The following is an 18,722-nucleotide window of genomic DNA, read 5'->3' on the forward strand; positions in this document are numbered from 1 at the left end:
CATGTCAGAAAGTTTGCTGTTGAGATTACATGTGATGTGTGACCAGACTGTTTGGATCTGTGGTCGGGCCCCAGAAGATGTGTGTGGTGACTGACCACATCCTCTCCGGAAGGGGAATGTTTGAGTTCATTGTGTTGGTGAAGTGCAGTGGTTTGATCCTGACATGACTGTACTGGAGGTGGGAGAGGGGAAAGGGGCTACTGGGGCTGGAGCTCCACCTCACACACCCGAGCCTGGGAGTGCAGCTTGGTCGTCCAGGACACATCGGACTTGCCGTATGGTGGATGCATCATATTTCTGTATGTGATTTCCTGCACGGAAAAATGAGAGCCAAGAGCAACTGCTGTCACATCCCCTGGGGTGGTCTTCTCTGGGCCCCCAGCTACAGATGTGTTCATGCCTTGCCATCGGAGTCCTCTCCCAGATGGTGGAGCACCATGTTTGGGAGGCTGCACGGCCAGGCGTCCACTTTCTTTGGGCATGTATCACATTTCATCATGAGTTCACCAGAGATTTCTGTGATGATTTTTAGGTCAGCCCCCAAGGCAGATCTCGGTAGCTGCAGGGAGCGCTCACACCATCTGAGTCAGGTTATCTTAGGCATCTGATGGAGGCTTCAGTCTCCTCTATCTGTCCTTGGGCTAGATGGGTCCTCTCATGCACCAAATCACAGCAAGCTAGACATCTAAAATAGTCTAAAGATAGCAGCAGTCACTGCATCTCCTGGCAGGAAGTGTATGGTGTGGTTCCTAGCAGATTTCTGGAAGACTTTGAGAGCCCTTGGTTTGGGGACCAGACAGTTCCCTGGAAAACTGCAATCTCTGGCAGCAATGCAGAAGCCTGCGGTGTATACATGATCACGACTTTTTGTTCATTTTCTGCAGCCTCCTCCAGCCAGTCACCTGAACACACATCATGGACGGTGCAGCCTGGCTGTGATCCCAGCACATTGCCTACCCCATGCTCTGAGCAGTCTAGTCAGAGCTGTCGCTGTGCTTTACACACTCACTGGTCCAGTGCTTCACGGAGGAACCCCTCTGGAGCTGTTATTTCTTCTGCAGAAACTTGCTTCTCCCTGCTTTATCCATCAGATCTTTCTATTGTGTATTTTTGGGGCAGAGAATGTACAGTACTGGCTTATGCTGAACAATATATGTTTATATAAGAATTAGTACAATGCTTCTGTTAATAACTGCCGTAATAACTGTGCTCGCTCCAGCCGCAGCAGCTGTTTAGCTGTGATAGCCAGGTAAGCAGACTCAGGCAGATGCCAGAGTATTGCAGCTGTCCTTACTCCTGTCCTCAGGTGAGCTGGATTACAGCAAAACTGAGTGTTGTTACGTGCCACTGAAACCACACCATGGAGACACGCTCTCAGCTATAATGCTGAAGGTAGTACAAAATACCCTCCTCGTCTGATTTGGATGCACTGTTTCATTTTGCACACACTGCATTGTTTTACATTTAGCCATGTAAAATCATCCCAAGATTCAGTTTCTATAGATTTATGAGGTTGCTCACATTTTGTTGCTGGCTTGCTCTTTCTCCCCACTGGTGCAGCGGAAGCCACTTAAAACTTGAACTGGAACAACTGAAACACATGGAAGGTTAAATCCAGCAACCATGTATTGCTGCATGGGGAGGTGTGTGGGGGGATGTTCTTAAGAATAAATTGCTTATTATTTTTTAAGAATAAATTGTAAACCCTTGCCTGTATTTTAATTTTGTCAGTGTAACTGCCTGCCTAACAGATGTCCTGGTAGAGCAAGGATGACTTTTCATGAAGACTTTATGGAGTTCAGGATCCAAGGTCTCATGGGATTTGAAGATTTTGTCTGATGATAACTGCCAGTCAGGATGCCGATCTCTTGCTGGTGGATAAACCCTGCATGGACTCAAATTATCTGGTATCAGTGACCTAGTTTCCCTCCTTCCTTCCCTGCTTTTTCTTCTCGTAGGGTTGCGGCTAATTAGCATTCTGGCTGGAAAACTCTTGTGCTGGATGCTGCACAAACCCGCAGCGTCAGAGAGCTTCCTCGAGCAATAAGCCCTGCTCCTTTCACCTGCGCAGGACGGGGAGAGCCTTTCCCTTTGAGGTGCATCAAATGGGGAGCAGCAGCCAGTTGCACTTCTCTGCCTCACCCTTCCTCTCACTTATAAGTAATCTGCTCCTTCACACATTCCTCTTCCTTGCACTCGCTCAGAAATTTTACCTTGTCTCAGTCTTGCTATTTGTATGGTACAACCCTGAAGTTGTTGCAGGGCTGCAGTTTAGATGGGAAATGGTGAACGTCTGCAAACCCAACAGACGGGCCTGTTCTCACACCAGAACAAGTTTTCCAGAGAGCTTGTCGAGCTGAGCTCCTTTGGAAATAGAGGCACTAATTTTGGCATTTAAATAGGTTTACAGCTGTTTTGAAACCCTGAAATAAATATGACCCAGTGCCTCAGTCTCCCTACCTCTGTAAGCGACCACAGTCTTCCCTGCTGCATCACAAATACTGCAAGATGATATTCGCTCTGTGCACACAGCATTTTCCAGTTCTCAGATAGAAAAGAGGTGTTGAAATGCAAAGTAAAAATAGCCCGGAAGTGATTTTGGTAGTTGAGTCCCCTAAGCAGAGAAGCCTTTGGAGGACGCAGTGTAGTTGGACACCATTTGGCTCTCCTGGGCTTACAGGCTTTCCAGGCACACGCTCTCCCCATTTTGCCATCAGGCCTGGAGAAGGGAAGTCTGGGCTGTAGCTGTGGCACCGCTTTCAAAGGGCGATTGTAAGGGGTGAGGTCTGCAGCGCGGCAGCGGTCGCTGCTGGCAGAGGGGAACGGAGTTGTCCATGGAACAACCCGGCTACGATTCCCCTGCGAGAGCCACAAGGCTCCATTGACTTTTCACACCTAATTAAAAAGGAAAATTCACCGGGCTCCTGGTTCATTTTCATGGGATCGTGGTACCAATCAGCAAACAGCGTTTCTGTGTTCAGGGCTGTCAGGCTGTCATTACTTTCGGGTCCTAGGGCCAGATGGAAAAGACTGCTCAACAAAACTGTCTCGAGAAATAGCCTCCCTGAAGAATTTCATTGTCCAAGCTTATGGGCCAATAAAATCCCAAAGTCTAGGCCTTTGGCTTTCCAACGTGTTGTAACAGTGCGTTACGATCCTCCTCAAATAGATGTAAAAGTGCAACGTGTCCGACGCAGTTTCGCCTTGCGTGTGTCAGCATGCAGCGAGTGTACTTGCAGCGCCCGTTGTGCAGAGAGCGGCTGTGCTAATCCTGGAGACGCTTTTTGGGAGCGTTTGCACAAAGGCTGTGCAGAGCTTTGGAGGTCTATGTGCGTGAGAACAAACATTAGGTGGGCATGGACAAGCGGCATACACACAAGGGCACATGTGAGTTTGTGCCAGCATGAGAGCTGGGCAAGCCAGCTCATGTACTGAAGAAGCAGGGAAAGGGATGGAGTGCTAAGGATTGATTTAGGACACACAGGAGCTCTCGGGGCTGTTTCAAGGTCTCTGCTCCATGGATTAGGCATAGTATAATTTTGAGAGGCTGAACTAAATAATAAAGACACCATTGCAGATTATGACTCATTCTACTTTCCTGTTCAACTTGGCCTGTGACATGCACCAAACAAATGCTATAAGGTGTACCATAAGAAGATTATTTGCGTGAATGTGTGCTAACTGCACAGACAAGCAGCTTCACTTTTGGCTACTTATTATTTACTGAAGTTGGAGATCTGCAAAATACAAAAGAAAACACAGTGCTCAACCCAGGAAACTGATTCTCGGTCAAAAGCAACAGTTCACGTCACAAAACCCTTGGGAATGATAGCTGAGTCTTAGAGCAGAACAGATACCTTGGAACTCATGATAGAAAGGACAAATTAGAGTTGAGTAAATCCATTTTTAAAATGGGAAACAATTTTTTAAAGGAGTTAGTTAGATTGAAAAGGAGAGACACAGATTCCTGGGGGAGAGGATGGAAACTACTTTTTTTTGTGGGATTGCATTACTAGTGGAAAAAATGACCTGTATAGATTGACTTCCTTTTTTTTTTTTTTTTTTTTTTTTTTGGTCACTGACCATCTGCCAAGCCCTGATTCCTTCTGGATGTTAAGAGAAGGGCTCAAAATACAAATGCTTCAACCTCACCTTTTAAAAGTGAGCATGCTGTTCTGTTCCATCTTCTGCATGCACCAGGTTTGTGCATCCTGCAATATTAACCCTATCTTTGAGCTCCCTTTCTGAAAATGAACGTTACCTCATCCTTCAGATAATCAGCCTCTAAGGCAATGCACTCTGCACCTTTACACCTTCTCTCTGATCCAGTAAGGCACCAAGGCCCAAACCACTCTCTTCTCTTGGCTATTCCAATAGCTTCTACAGCCCAGGCAAATCACTGCAGTTTTTCTTCTGTCTTGTCGTATGACACTTACAACAGTATTTTGCAGTGGCTCAAGCCACGCTAAAGGTCAGGAGATGTCTGGCCTGCAGCTCTTGCTTTGCATTTTAATAGCTCAGGCTTGAAGCATATTGGTAGTGCAGACAGCCAAGTCAGGTCTTGTTTGCCTTTCTCTGTTCTTCTTTCTGCCCCTCTCAGGACCGGGTTCATTCCCTCTCAGGGGAGATGGATGTTAGCAGAGGTTTCTTCTTGTCACAGCTTGATTAAAATGAACTCCAAGGGGAAGTCTTCTTAGCAACCACTTGGAATGTGTGGAGGAGGCTGGATTTCAGGTTTGTTTTTTCCAAAGTCTTAGTTGGGTTTGGTTTGGAAACCCCAAATTCAAATGAAAGATTGGCGACTGAGATAAATTATATCTGAGATCCAAATCAACCTGGCTTTGCTTTTGCAAACCCCAAACCATCTTGGTTTACTCTTCATAGAAATGAGGGAGGAAACCCCCCAAACTTTTATCTGACCCTTCCTCAAATTCTTTTGATGTCTGAGATAAAATGTAACCCAGATTCATACAAAACCCTGGGGGAAGAAGCAGAGGCTATAAAATAAGAGGTTCCAGCTCTGTTAACCACCCTGGATGGAAGTGACCCAGCACAGCTTGGCATCCCAAGTTCTTCAGTCGCTGATCTTGGTAAAAGCAATAAATCACATTTGACAGCACAAGAAAAAGCAGTCTGACCTTGTGCCTGTTCTTGATCCCGCCGAATTCAACAGTGAACCAGCTGTAGATTTCAATGAGAGCAAAAATGGCAGCTTGGAGCCAGTAGCCAGCAGGAAGATGTGTGGAAAAAGTCCTTCATATACTGCTGATATGGAGAATGTGAAAATGTCTCTCCAGGATAGTGGCCATCCCTTCCAGATCAAGTATTAGCTTAAGTTGTTGAAGAGGTATCACAGCAAACACACAGAAATAGAGACATTGGGAAGAGATGAAACAGTGAGTTAGGGCAAAGCCGTCTCATAAAGCGAACGGTGGCTATGGCCAGAATTGCTTTACAGTCAAAAAGAAAAGTATTTCTGTAGGCAGAGGGCTAGAAAAGCACAAAACACAGGTGTGGGTTAGACTGATGTAGCCATCATGGGAATCCATGCTACGAAGTCAGCTGAGCATCTAACCTATGAATAAGATCTTTTCTAGTTGGGTCATCTCCCAGGGAGCAGTAAAGCCCACCCCTCAGCTTCAAAGCCTGTGCTGTACGTAGGCAGGTAGAAGCTGAGAAAATAATTTTTTCTCTCCCCTGTCAGAAACCCACACATTGTCCAACTGGTTCCTCTGGGACTGAAAATGTAACATCTCCCAGCAAGAAGTGTTTACTTCTTACTCCCACTACCTTGTGTGTTTAGCATGGGCTAGCTCAGATTTTGGAAGTTCTCGAAGCTCCTGAAAGCTGCACACAATTTAGAAATGAACCTCACCAGGCAAAAAACTTACAGCCCTCCAGGTCAAGCCCTTCTGAGAACTCTTTTATTGCGACTTTACCAAATCCATTAAAAAAAAAAAAAAGTCCTCCTGAAGATTACACCTTTGAAACGATAGCTACCTACAGAGTTTTAACACAGTAGTTCAAAGTGTTGGAAAAGACACTTTTACATTTTGCAGGGAACAGCAGGTTTTAATCTATTGTGATTTTTCTTTTTCTCCTCAGCATGTTTCAAGTCTGTTACATGAGTGTTATCTGTCCGGTTTCCAGGTTTTTATAATCCACTGGGGCCTGTGTAAATCTCAGGATTTCCTCTGCAGACTCGGCTCATGTTCCACAGCTGTGCTTGAGCACATGTGTGAGGAAATTAGAAATGAAATCAGCTGATCCAGTGTGGATTAGGGCAAGAAGAGCGACCCAAGGCTCTGAGGCTAGCTGTCCTGTCCACTAGGGTCAATGTGACCCTCCAAAACTTGTCCACAGTTGGTACCAGGTCCCAAGAAAAGATCAGTAACTTTTGAATTCCCCCCAGTCCTGTTATAGGATGAACACACAAGGTATTTTTATCATCTCTTGCTTGTCTGGCTGCAGTAAATTTGCATTATCGCTTAGTCGGTTTAGTCAAGTACAAAAGCGTATGGGAAAAGTGCCACGAGGTGTCAGCTCAGAGAAGGCCAAGTGCGGTTAAGTGAGGTCATGACTACAGCTGGGTGAAAATGGCAGCCCCGTTTTCCACAAGTCTTTGCTTGAACTCTTTTAAATGGATATGCTTTGACTGTTCTGCTGCCCCTAGTGTGCTTGGTTTCTGCAAATATCCTAGCAAATTAGTTTGCTGGCAGCGACGCTCGCAGAAGCAGCAGATACCAAGTGGACATTGCGTACTGCTCAGAAAAGGTGGGGCAAGACTCTCATTGCAAATCTCTGCACCTGAATACCGACTTTGGGCAAGGCGCTGGCCCGGCAAGGATGGAGGAGGGAGCCCCGTGGGCTCGGCAGCCCTCGATGCCCATGGGGAGCAGCCAGGCTGGGCGTCGCAGGCTAAGGGGCTCTTGCTTGATGCCCTCATGAGCTGTTCGCACGGCGGCGCAGAGGGGCCATATCAAAGCGGAGCAGCAGCATGGGCTCAGCACCCAACGTGCAAGGGTTAAGCTGGCCCCAGGGGCTCTTGCAGTTCAGAGCTGGCCCTCTGCCTGGTAGCAAATCCCACTTTAGAAAGATGCACCCCATGCAGCAAACTTCATGCTGCGAGGTGGGCTTGCCATGAAATCCCCAAGCCAGGTGATTTCTACCTGTGTCCAAGGGTTACTCCAAATGCTCTGCTGCTTTCCCCATGCATATGGGGAAAGTCATTTATTCCCTTCTGCAGCCGTTTACTGTGACTTTGCTCAAGCTAAACCAGCTCCCATTTTTTAGGCTATCTGCTGCCCCGAGGAGGTCTGTGGCATCAGGAGGAGCAGAACCCAGATCCCCACTCACTGGACCATTTTCTGCTGCTATTAGTTATGGTTTCTTCCCGTCAAAACTCTCCAGGCTTCCCAAAGACAAGAACACAGGAAAAGGGAGCAGTAACAATGTTTAATATAAATCAAGCTAATTGCAATGTTGAGCATAGTAGAAATGGTGCTGTAAGAAAGTGTGGACAGACATTATGGGTGAACCCTGTAGTGCAGTCATGCCTAGGGCATCTCTACACACTGCTAAATTTAATAAGCCGGTTACCTGAATGGTGGTTCTTTCGTTTGCCAGCCCCTGGATCATTACAAACAATCATTTATCTTGAGACTGTCTCATGTGGAACTGGCAGCTGGGTTTGCTTAAAACGTCTGTGCAAAGTTTAAATTCTTTAAAGATTTTTAAGGGGTAAATGTTGCATGCCATGGTCTGGCAACAGTCTGCGCTGTTCCTGGAACTGGAGACAAAAGGTAATGAGGCTTAGAAAGCAAGATCCCCTCGCTGCTGCATTGCCGAAATGCATGCATGTGACATGCATATGGCTGGAAAACCCCACTCCTTTTCCTTTTCAAGTAGTTGAGGGAGCGAGAGAACGGGAATCTAGTCCAGGTTTCCTGCACATTCAAGCAGCGTTTCTCCCTCTAGGCCATGGACTTATGTGTAGGGAAGCAGAACAGCAGAATATAAAGCTGTTATGAGCTGAGATGAACTTGCCAAAGGTGGGAAGAAGGGACTCCTTTCAGGAGTTCTGCGTGAAATGCTCACATCTCTATACTCACCATGCGGTGTGGTACTGTGACCAAAGGAGACCAGGCAGAGGCACGACTCGTGCAGAAACCTTGTCATATGTACTTGTGGTTTGAAGCTGCTTTTTAATAAATACCTCTCCTAGGGGTAGGGTCTGATTCCTATTTGAGAGAGAGTGGCAGATCGGGTATTACAGACAGGAGGCTGACTTCAGAAATAGAAAAGTCTCTTGGATCTGAAAACTGGCTTGCAAAAGGTTAGTCATCTGCGCACCGTCACCTGTGGCCTAAGGTAAAAGGTCGCCCAAAACAGGGAACATCTAGTTTCTCATAGAGCAAACTCTGTGATTCTGTGCAAACCATACAAGTGCTTTGCAAAATGTAAAATTTTGAAGGAAACGGAGCTGGACTTAATCTTGTGAGCAGTGTCCTTGCTAATGTGAAGAAGGACACCCCAAAGGTATTTTCCATTATCTTGGTAAGAAACAGCCCTGAGCACCAGAATGAGCAAAACTTGATTTCCTATCCTGGTTTCTTGCAATTCCAAAGTTTAGCTACCTAAGAAGTTGCAAGCTCTGATGAATGATGCTGATGAATGATGTTTCATCCTCCCTGATGAAGCATCCACAGAGGCTCTCCCTAGGTGGATTCTCTGGTGCCTGATGTTATCGCAGTTCTTTCAGGAATGCAGCTTTGCAATATTGCTCCAAGAAGTCAATCAGTGTGTTTGGAGTAGGGAAGGCGCAACATAAATGACAGCAAATTGTCTAAATGGAGCACTACTTGGTGTAGGTGCTTAACAAGAGACCACAATCAAGTAACAAGATAGGTGGTCATGCTACTTTGAGTTACAAGTACTAAGATTCCAGCCTCAGAAAAATGAAAATTTATAGAATATTTCTTAGGACAAAGAATGAAAATGGAGAGCCAAGGATACATACAGGCCTGGCCATGAAGAAGGGAATAAAGCCCTAATAACCCAGGGCTGTGGATTCATCAGTGGCAGAATAACCCAAGATATATGGAATACAACATTTGGGAGCGGGATCCCACTCATCTATGGCCTAAGAAGCGTCCAAACAATTGCACATCAGTCCAGAGAAAGAGCAGAAGCTAAACTACATACATCAGACTACAGCCAGGAGAAGACTCTGGGCTTTGAACGGGCCTATCTTTTATCTGGGAGGCTAGCAAAGAGTGCTCCTGCGACAGTTCACTGTTTAATCCCCCTGTCACTTGTTCAAAGAAGATCTGCTCTGAAAAACAGGCAAATCTGGCAGAATTTCAGAGCCAGCCCGGGCACCTGAGCAGGGTGCTAAGCTTCAGCTTTGCCTGCTACTGAAATCTGGAGAGTGGGGCTGGAAACCTCCCAAAATGGGGCCCCTCAGGTGCTTTGCTGGAGAGTAGCATCACCAGCAGGGCCCTGGGCCCTGTGACTGGCAGAGAGATGTGGGCTTGGCAGACCTGCCTCTGAACGGGAAGAAAGCACTCTTGGAGCTTCAGAAGCCTTTGGTGGTTTAGCCTTGCTGGTCCTGGCAGCCACAGGAAAGGTTCGGGGAGATTAGCAGGTTTTTTCCACCTGTTTCATTGCTGCTTGGCACTTTGGCCCTACTGCATTTGTCGACTGCAGGATCTCTGTGTGTGCCTTCAGCTTTCTGGTTTTTTGGCGGTTCACACGTAGATCTTATCTGCCACTATCCTTTGACATGGGACAGGGTTATGAGTGCATAACCCCTAATGCAACTATTCCTCAGCACCACTGCACCGTGGGAGGCCCCATTTGCATCTGTAACTGCCTTGGCTTTGCCTCGTTTCTGTAGCTAAAGCAGGATGTCTCGTGTTTTGTATCTCAAAGACCCAGGTTCAGTCTCTTCAGTGACTCCGTGGACATTGTTTCTCGCAAACCACCCAGACTGCATCCAGATGTCCTCCCTCAGATCCAGCTGTTTTGGGGGAGGTAGTTGCAACTACCAGCTGCTTGTCACTGCTCCCCCGCCAGCAGAACTGCATGGGTCAGTGCTCCCTCATCCATCTCTGTCCAAACGAGTCCGGTTAGCGGAGACCTGCTGCTCACTCCGTTTCTGAATTCAGCTCGTTTTTGGCTGAAGGAGCTCGGTCAGAAAGGAACCAACCAACCTCTCTCTCAGAGAAGCTCCATCCCTTCTGCTGACCACGAGCAGAGTCTCCTCTGCGTGCAGGACATCCAAAACGCCACTGAGCTGCACCGAGTCTATCTATTTAGTGCTAAAAATATCCCTGTGTAACTCATTACGGTGCATATTTTCCGCACATCTTGCCCCCCTCCCTCTTCTTCCCTCTTCCACTCACACACATGAATGCATTTCCGTCCCGGGAGAAAGCCTGGTCTAGTGGACGGAGCCCTGACACCCGGGCTGGGAGCCAGGAACTCCTTAGCACTAATCCCATCTCTGCCCTAGACTTGTTGTGTGGCCTTGGGCAAAGCATATATCACCCCTGTCTCAGTTTCGCCCCAGTTTGTAAAATGAGGATAATGATGCTGACTTACCTACCTCAATGAGCTGCCTTGAGGATTATTAGATAACGCTTGTGCAGTGCTTTGAAAACATTTGGGGTGTGAAAGTCCAATTATTATAAAATCAAAACATTTTCAGCCCTCCTCATGAGTGGGAATAGAGCAAATGTGTTTCCCAACAGTTCCCAACAAAGCAGCAGCCGCTGAAACGTTATAAAACACAGCAAAGGCTCTGCGTGTGCGTGTGTGTGTACATGTGTGTACAGAACAGCAGTCTGGACTCAGCTTGAATTGATTCATGTGGTTTTTGACTTAGATTATCCAAGCTTACAAGGAACAAGGCTCATATTTCTGCTCCTGATTCCTAAGCCTGGATTTTTTTTTTCCTTCTCTTTCTGTCTCCCACTTTTTCTTCCTCAAATGAACTCTTCTGAATCCTTCCTCATTAGGTTATTGGACAGGTTGGGAGTGCTGTTTTTCATCTCCTAGCCCCAAAATGGTGGCCTACCTCACTTCATTTAAAACTGAAGGCCAAGAGTAGGGGAAAATTGCCTTTTTTTTTTTTTTTGACATGCACAGTGCATTCCCCTTGCAGAAAAACAGCAACACATCTGGATAGTGTTTCGCTAAAGCTGCTCAAGGAATTATCAGAACAGCGTCCTTAGCTTCATATTATTATGTGGCGCATATTAAAAATGACTTGGGGCGGGGAACCCACAAGAACTATTAAAAAAAAAAGAGTGAATTAAAAAAAAAAATCCAATCCTCTGCTATAAAGAAGAATTTGCATTCGGTCAGAAAGCAAAACAACTTTGCCAAAAAAGATACTGTTTAGGAGCTAGTAGTTCCAGAACCTGCTATTTATATAATCCCGCTTTTCCCATTAGGATGACTTGAGCCGTGTGTGGGGATCAAAGGTGGTGGGGAGCCGCTGGGGAGGGGGATCTGGGTGGGGAAATGCGAAGCGCTCACGGCTCACGGAGGACTCGTGCTGCGTCGGGGCGCGACGCGGCCAGGCGGCGCGGGACCGCCGCTCCCCAGACCCTGGGACAAGCAGAGCGTGGGCTTGCAGGACGATGTTTTTTTTCACCTGGTTCGTGAAAGGAGGCCTGTGTGGCTGCTGTGAATGCGCCTGTCTGTCTGCACCTCCTGCAATAATTCAGTCAACTTCAGCCCCGTTTGACGGAGACGCCAAGGCTGGCAAGATACCGAGTTCTTACAGGTCTTCTGAGAATAGATCTTTGGAAGATCTTGGTGATTTCAGAGGTCATTAAACCTCTAACATTTCTGGGAAATATGTAAGGGCCTTTGAAAATCCCTAGTGTAAAAATGCAGTTTACTGAGCCTTGCTTGTGCCATCGCCACGGAGGGGGCCAGAGGATCTGCCCTACATATCACTAACCTCTCCCCAGCAGATGGCGATGGGATGTTTACACACATCAGGTGACAAGACCGCTGGGATCTTAAGGTGCTCTTGGATATCAATTCCTCGATGACATCCTCATGGGAGAAGCATTGGACGTGCTGTTGTCGGCCCCACGCTGGCCTGGTGCGGTGCACGCTGGGCTTCCCTGCACTCACCAGGTCTTCGGGCACCGTTTTCTCCCCGAGCGTCTGCCGAGGGGGATCTCTGTGAATCCCAGACCTGAACCCTCAGCCTGGAGGGTGTCAATGGAAGGGATGGCAGTTATAGAGCGGGCTTCGCTCAACGCTTAAAGAACTTCCCAAAAGTAAAGTGTGGGGTGAGGATATGGGAAAGGAGGGGACAGACAAGAGGTGACTCCTGTCACCTAGTGCCCAGACGCTGGCGCAGATGGGACCGTTTTGTGGATGCCTCCACATGGGGGACTGGATTGTTCCAAGCGCGTTTATTGCTGCCGAAACTCACACAAGTCACATCTGTCGTTACTGGCTCTTCCCTGTAGGCCAAGTCTGTAGGAATCAGCCAGAGCTCAGCCCGGGCAGTCTCACTTGCGCAGCCTTGACTAGTTTTGTGAGCAAACCAGTGTGAGGGCTAGAGCCCAAGGGCGACGTGGGACGTGGCACTGCCAGCAGGGCCTGACTGTGAGAGGAGCTCTGTAATCAGCTTTGTACGGAAGCAGGAGCTGTGCTGGGACTCCATGGCCAAGTGACTCTTTTGGCCCTTTAGCAGGTGCTTCACAAGCAGCTCCCCAGGAGAGTCCTTGTGCTGAGAGTCGAGCTGGGGCACGGGGAAGGACATCTCTCCTCCATCCTTGCTCTTCCCCACGGGATGCCTTTTTAGTGCCCATTTCCTGACCGCGTGCACGGGGATGCATGGGTATTTTTTGCTTGGTGACACTGAACTTGTGCAGCCCTGTGCTGGTGACTACAAGCGTAAAGGTGCTGTTTCCTAAGGGGAAAAATGTTCCTGAAGAAATGAAGCAAACAATAAACTTAAAATATAGGGTTGGTAAATAACAGTTGTGACAAAAATCTGTTGTTTCCTGCCCTTCCTTTCCATGCGTGGCTTGATGACTTGCATTTGGCAGGTTAGAAAGCACCTGAAATCCTTTATTGGCTTGTTCTAAGGGGATATAAACCATTTCTGGGAACCAATAGAAAGCAGGTTACTAAAAGCCATGGTGACAGCTGCATAGCAAAAGCAGACTAATAGCAGAGAGACAAAGGAATGGTAGAATAATCTGTAGTGAAATAAAGATTTTAATAGCAAAACCAAGTCTTCAGAGAGTGAATATGATCCAAAGCAAACCATACCTTTATATATGGGGATCTGGGAGAGAGAGAGAAAAAATCATCTCATTTTTTCCCCCCTAAAACAAATTACTCCTCCTGGAGCAGTTTCATATCTGCTGTTAAATTATTAAACTCCTTCTCTGGGGAAAACAGATAAAATAAACATCCACCATTTCATTTTTTTCATAACTGAAAGAGGCTTGGGTGAGTGGAAAAGCAGGCTAGCCATGAATAACCAGGCAATTGAAATAAAATCATCAGATGTTTGGTGATCCTGGGAAGATGTGGAGCCTTAAATAAATCAACAGGTTAAAGCTGCTTAAAACAACAACAACAACAAAATCATCTTACTGCACTGGGCTTTTGGTACCAAATTTTCCCTGATCGGGGTCTGTGGCTGGAGGAACTGGATTGCAATGCGTTTGATGTAGGAGGTGAAGAATTTGTGTGTGTCTGAAAGAGGCTAGAAGGGACAAAAAGGAGGAAATAAGCAGTAACCGATACGGGATTATGTCACGCGGCACAATGCATGGATTAGGGCATGTTTGGTTGCACGTATGAGCAGCAAACTCCACAGCATGGTTCATTGGTGCGCACGTGAGTGGAGACCAGCTGTGATGTAACTGGGACCTGGGGGGGAACCTGCAGTGCATGTGGGTGCAAAAAGGTCTTGGCATTTTTTCCTTATCAGAAATCACCATGGAGCTCTGCAATTCCCTAGAGAAGGCACCTGATTTTGTTGTCACAAGATTTCCTTCCTGATGGCTTAATCAGACTTGTGCAAGTCCATACTAGCATTTAGCTTTCTGGATGCTTATCGGAAGGAAAATACAATCCTGCATCATTTGAAATTCACTTTTTCAATAGCTGTGACAAAGGATTGAATGTTTATCTTCATTTCCATCAGCAACTGGATCAACATGGTTTCCATGGGAAATTGTTAATGTGATCTTGATAGACTGTATCCCCCAAATAATGTCATTCATTAAAAATGGCATGGATGTGATAATTCGGGTAATGAATTCCAACAGTCTCTATGGAAGAAATCTCATCTCTTCTGCTGTTCCAGGGTATCTGTCCAGCCACAGCTTCTTGGGTATAGAAATTAGCATTTAAGCATGGAAGACGAGCTCTTTGCAAGCATTCCAACCCCTAAATTTTCATGGATTCCATCTTTTACTAAGGGCGTTCAGTCCTTCATTGCCTGATGCATGATTACCACCAGCACCTTGCACATTTTGAATAAGGTTGCCACCGGGTGTACTTTGTCATTTGTTTTCCACATTTTAAGCTGAAAATTCTCTTGCATGGGTGTGCAAACGGTGGGACATAGAAAAAGGAAATCTGAAGAGAGAAAACACCACACTGAAATGGATTTGCGAGCCTGAGCAATGTCTTTTGACTCCACAAGTATTGCACTTACAAAGTCAGAGGAAATCCATGGAAAAGGAAATTTTACACAGATCCTAGGCTGCATTTACCAGATTATGTGAAAAGTGAATGGTACTGGGATAAAGCAACATTTTTCGATCTGGAATCAATACTGTCAGGAAGTAGAAACATTTGCCATGAAGTGAGAAACAACACATGGTTATTTCATTATATTTACCTAATAAAGTAGCTTTCTTTTACGTACTATTAAAAAAGGTCTCAAGTGGTATTTAATAAAAGAAGGATGCTTGAAAATGCCTCAGCAGTTAAAGAGGGATAGATGAGCAACATTCCCTCAATTTTCTTGGTGTGATGCAGTCTGTATTTTAGCCTGTAGGAAATTACCTCTCCCATGATGCCTTAATCGGAAAGATAAATATTCTCAGTTTTTGCCCTATGGTACCCTGCTGGGGAGAAATGCTTCTCTTGCATCCCTGTTCTAGAGTCAAAAGCAGTTTTCTGCAAGCAATGCCAGTCGATCTGCCATTCCCATCACTGTTAGGAGCCCCTGACACCCCAACGCTGATCGGAGCAATGCACAGGAGAGCCTGGGTAGCTGTAAACCCCCCACGCTGTTCCCCAGCTGCATTCCCCACGAGTACGCTCGGAGCGAGGGGGAAGGCTGTGAGAAACGCTGAGAAAGTTGGGATGGTTTCGTAGCTTTGATTGCCACATGTGTGGGATCTCACAGGAGCAGTGTGGGCAGGAAGGGAACGGCAGGAGCATTTCCACCTCCGCGAGGCATTTAGTGAAAAATCAGCCCCCTCTTCGATGCTGGAGCAAGGGCTCGCTGAAGGCCCCGCAGTCAAGCCCTCAGGCTGCGCAACCAGGGGGCCACCCATGGGTGCCCGCATGGGGGTCAGAGCTGAGGCCGCAACGCCTGGGGCTGTCCCTTGGCTGCAGGGATGCATTGCACCAGCTCCTGCGCCCAGCTGGGGGCAATGCCCTGAGGTCAGAGATGCCGAGACATTCAGGCTGGTGGCATCTGAGCCAGCTAGCTGGTGTGAGCTGGTCACTTTAAGGCGGTGCAAGCAGAAGGGCTGTCAGACTGTGGCTGCTGTTACCCTTATATTGTGCAGGGAGGGTTTCAGTATACATCCAAAGATTTGTCTTCATTAACATGCCTGTAATGACATGCACATGTTGCTAGAGGTCTGACAAAGTAGCTCCTTACTGCAGTGAAGGCTGGATCCCTTGGGGAGCAGGAGAGTCTGTATCCACGTGCCCACATTTCTCAGTATTTCCCAGATTCTTTGGAAGATGAAAGCCCTGCTCAGTCCCACGCACCCGAAGAGCGCTCCCCAAGGATAACCCGGGATGGCGGTACTGCCTCCCTCCTGGAGGGCATCGTGAGCGGCTGTTGCCAAGTGCCACGCAAGGCAGAGGTATTGCCATCGTTCTTCTTATACACCTCCCACAAGAACTGGACAATATGATCCAGTAACACAGCAGCAAGAAATGCAGGGCTTATACACTTAAATCTAGCTCTCTTTAATGCTTTCCCAGCATTGCCAGGAGGCAATGCCAGCCCCTGAATTCAGCTTGACAAAGCTGCTCTGGGCAGAACTGTTTCTAACCCTGGACCTGGAGGACCTCTTTCCCCAGCATGCTCACTTTCACTTCTCATCATACTCTTTGCTATCTGATGCGAATCATCACAACCCAAAGCAGCTCGTACTTTCTTAAGGTCCCAAGCATTTCACAAACTGATAAATCACACTCGTACACAACCACCGTTGTAGAAGCACCCTTCTGGAAACAGGAAGGAGGTGAAGCAGGGTTTGACCTCTTCATAGCTAGAAGACACTTGTGCATGTTTTTCATGATTTCTAACCTCAGCTTTTTACTAGAAAACACCATGGTGTGTTGGGGTGGATAAGACAACTGCTGAACAGGAAAAAACAGCTTTCATTTTCTCTGCAAGTCTGCAGCTGTCAACTGTGCTGATGCATACCCTCTCCATAACAACAGCTGGAGCAGCCAAAAATGGCATGCCGACAGCGGGCTGCTGATAATGAACTGTGCGACTTCTGGACGTATCAGTTACAGCCAGCACCTCACAGATGCCACTTCCGTTAAAAAATATAAAATGGGAGGAAAAAGACCACAGATGGAAAAATTATTTGCCTGACACTGGAAATTCTTTTTGTTACATGAACCCTGACATATGTTGCACTATAAAAGGCACGCATGCAAGAGAGGGGGGAAAAAGAAAATGGAAACTGAAGGAAGAAAAAATTCTCCATGAACTTGCTTTTCACCTGTTGTCTCAGGGCAGGGTGTCTGGAGAACAAGGGGGGACGTCTGCCCCGGGGCTGCTGAGACAGGGCCTTTAGTCTGACTTGGAGGGCTCCTCTCCCAGAAACGGTTGCGAGAAGGATAGAGGTTTCTCATGAGCAAGGAGCTTTTTGTTTGTTGGCTTACAGAGTAATTAAATTATGTGTTTTCCTCTAGAAAATTGAATTCCAGCTCAACTTGGCATGAGAGAAAATTTGATAGCAATCTGTTGCCAGATCCATGTGCACTGCTCATGTTAAACTCGGGAACTTGTCTGCTGGATGGAGAGAACAGGATGCAAGGAAGAGGACAGAGTTGGAAGAGATGTAACAGAAATCCTGGCCCCAGCTGATGTTCTCTGAGGCTCACATAACACCATGACCACTACTGCCATCTCCCAAGCTTGCACATTTCCCTCGGCCACGTCTATACCCTCCTTTCAAAATACGCTGAAATATCTCCAATGGGGAGTAGCTGGAGATGTTTCTCCCACCACAAGAGCACTTCTGCAGAGGAAATTGTCATTGAAATGGCTCTTCCACCAAAAGAGACATCCGCTCCTTTCCCTGCCACGAAGATATCAATATGATTTGTCAACATTATATAGGAAACATTCACAGGGAACAGTTCTTAGCAGATGCTTTCCAGGTCCAAAGTGCTTGCAAACACTGATTAGTTACAGTACTGCAGCTTATTAATCACTGCCATTTCTCATTGCTGTAGCTCATGTCAACATTTCAGTGCTTTGTCTGGTGCTTATTTCCAGCATAATCCACTCAATCAAAGCTGTTCTCTTCCAGCACACTGCTCATCCTGGGACCCTCAGAGAGTTCGGACATATTTACATCTGAACTCCGAGCTGCAGCCAGCCCCTTTCACTACTTGAGCTATTTCACAGTGAAAGTAGCCAAGGGAAGCATGGGACAAATTGCCACTACGCAGAGATCGTTCTTACATCAGCAGAGGGGGAGGCTGCTGACGGCTGAAAGCTGGGGAGGAGAAAGCGAGATGGGGACTTCTAGGAAAGATGGAGCCAGACTCTTTTCACAGGTGCACAGCGAAAGGAGAAGAGGCGGTAAGCAAACTTTCAGCTAGATATAGAGAAGACATAAGAAAAAAGTTGTTCTCAGTGACAGTGGTTAAACCCTGGGACAGGGGTAGGGAAAAGCTGTGGAATCTGCTCTTGAAGCTATGCAAAACTCAACCAGACCAAGGCCATTGCCCTGGGCAATCTGATCTAATCTTGAGTTTATACCTGCTTTGAGCACGGAGCAGGATTAGAGACTTGTGGGTCCCTTCCAGCCTCTATTATTCTGTGGTCGTGTGTGTGACGTTTGTCTTTTCTTCTTCTCTTTTCTACGATGTTCCAAAAATCTTCTGAAAGCTGATGAAAGTGCCGAGTCTAGTCAGAATTCAGATGATAGCCCTATTACACGGAAGACCTTGCTCCTTTTCGGTCTGACCTCTCCCTACATTATTTGCATCCAGCCAGGAGACTGACATTACTTTATCTCTAACTTTGGAGCTAGTGCACTAAGTTTTGGCATTACAGACCCCAGCTTAGATCTGAGACCGCTCCCCAGCCTTCGTTGCTGTCCATCTGTCCCACCTCTCCTACCTCCACTTGTCTATTTGAGCACAGGAAGCTGTGCAGCTCCCTTACTCTAAATAGAGCTGAGCTGCCTCCTGTCAGCTGCCAGACGCTGCCGAATTGCAAGAGCCTTTGG

This window comes from Struthio camelus, chromosome 15 (assembly GCF_040807025.1).
Source record: "Struthio camelus isolate bStrCam1 chromosome 15, bStrCam1.hap1, whole genome shotgun sequence".
Taxonomy (NCBI): Eukaryota; Metazoa; Chordata; class Aves; order Struthioniformes; family Struthionidae; genus Struthio; species Struthio camelus.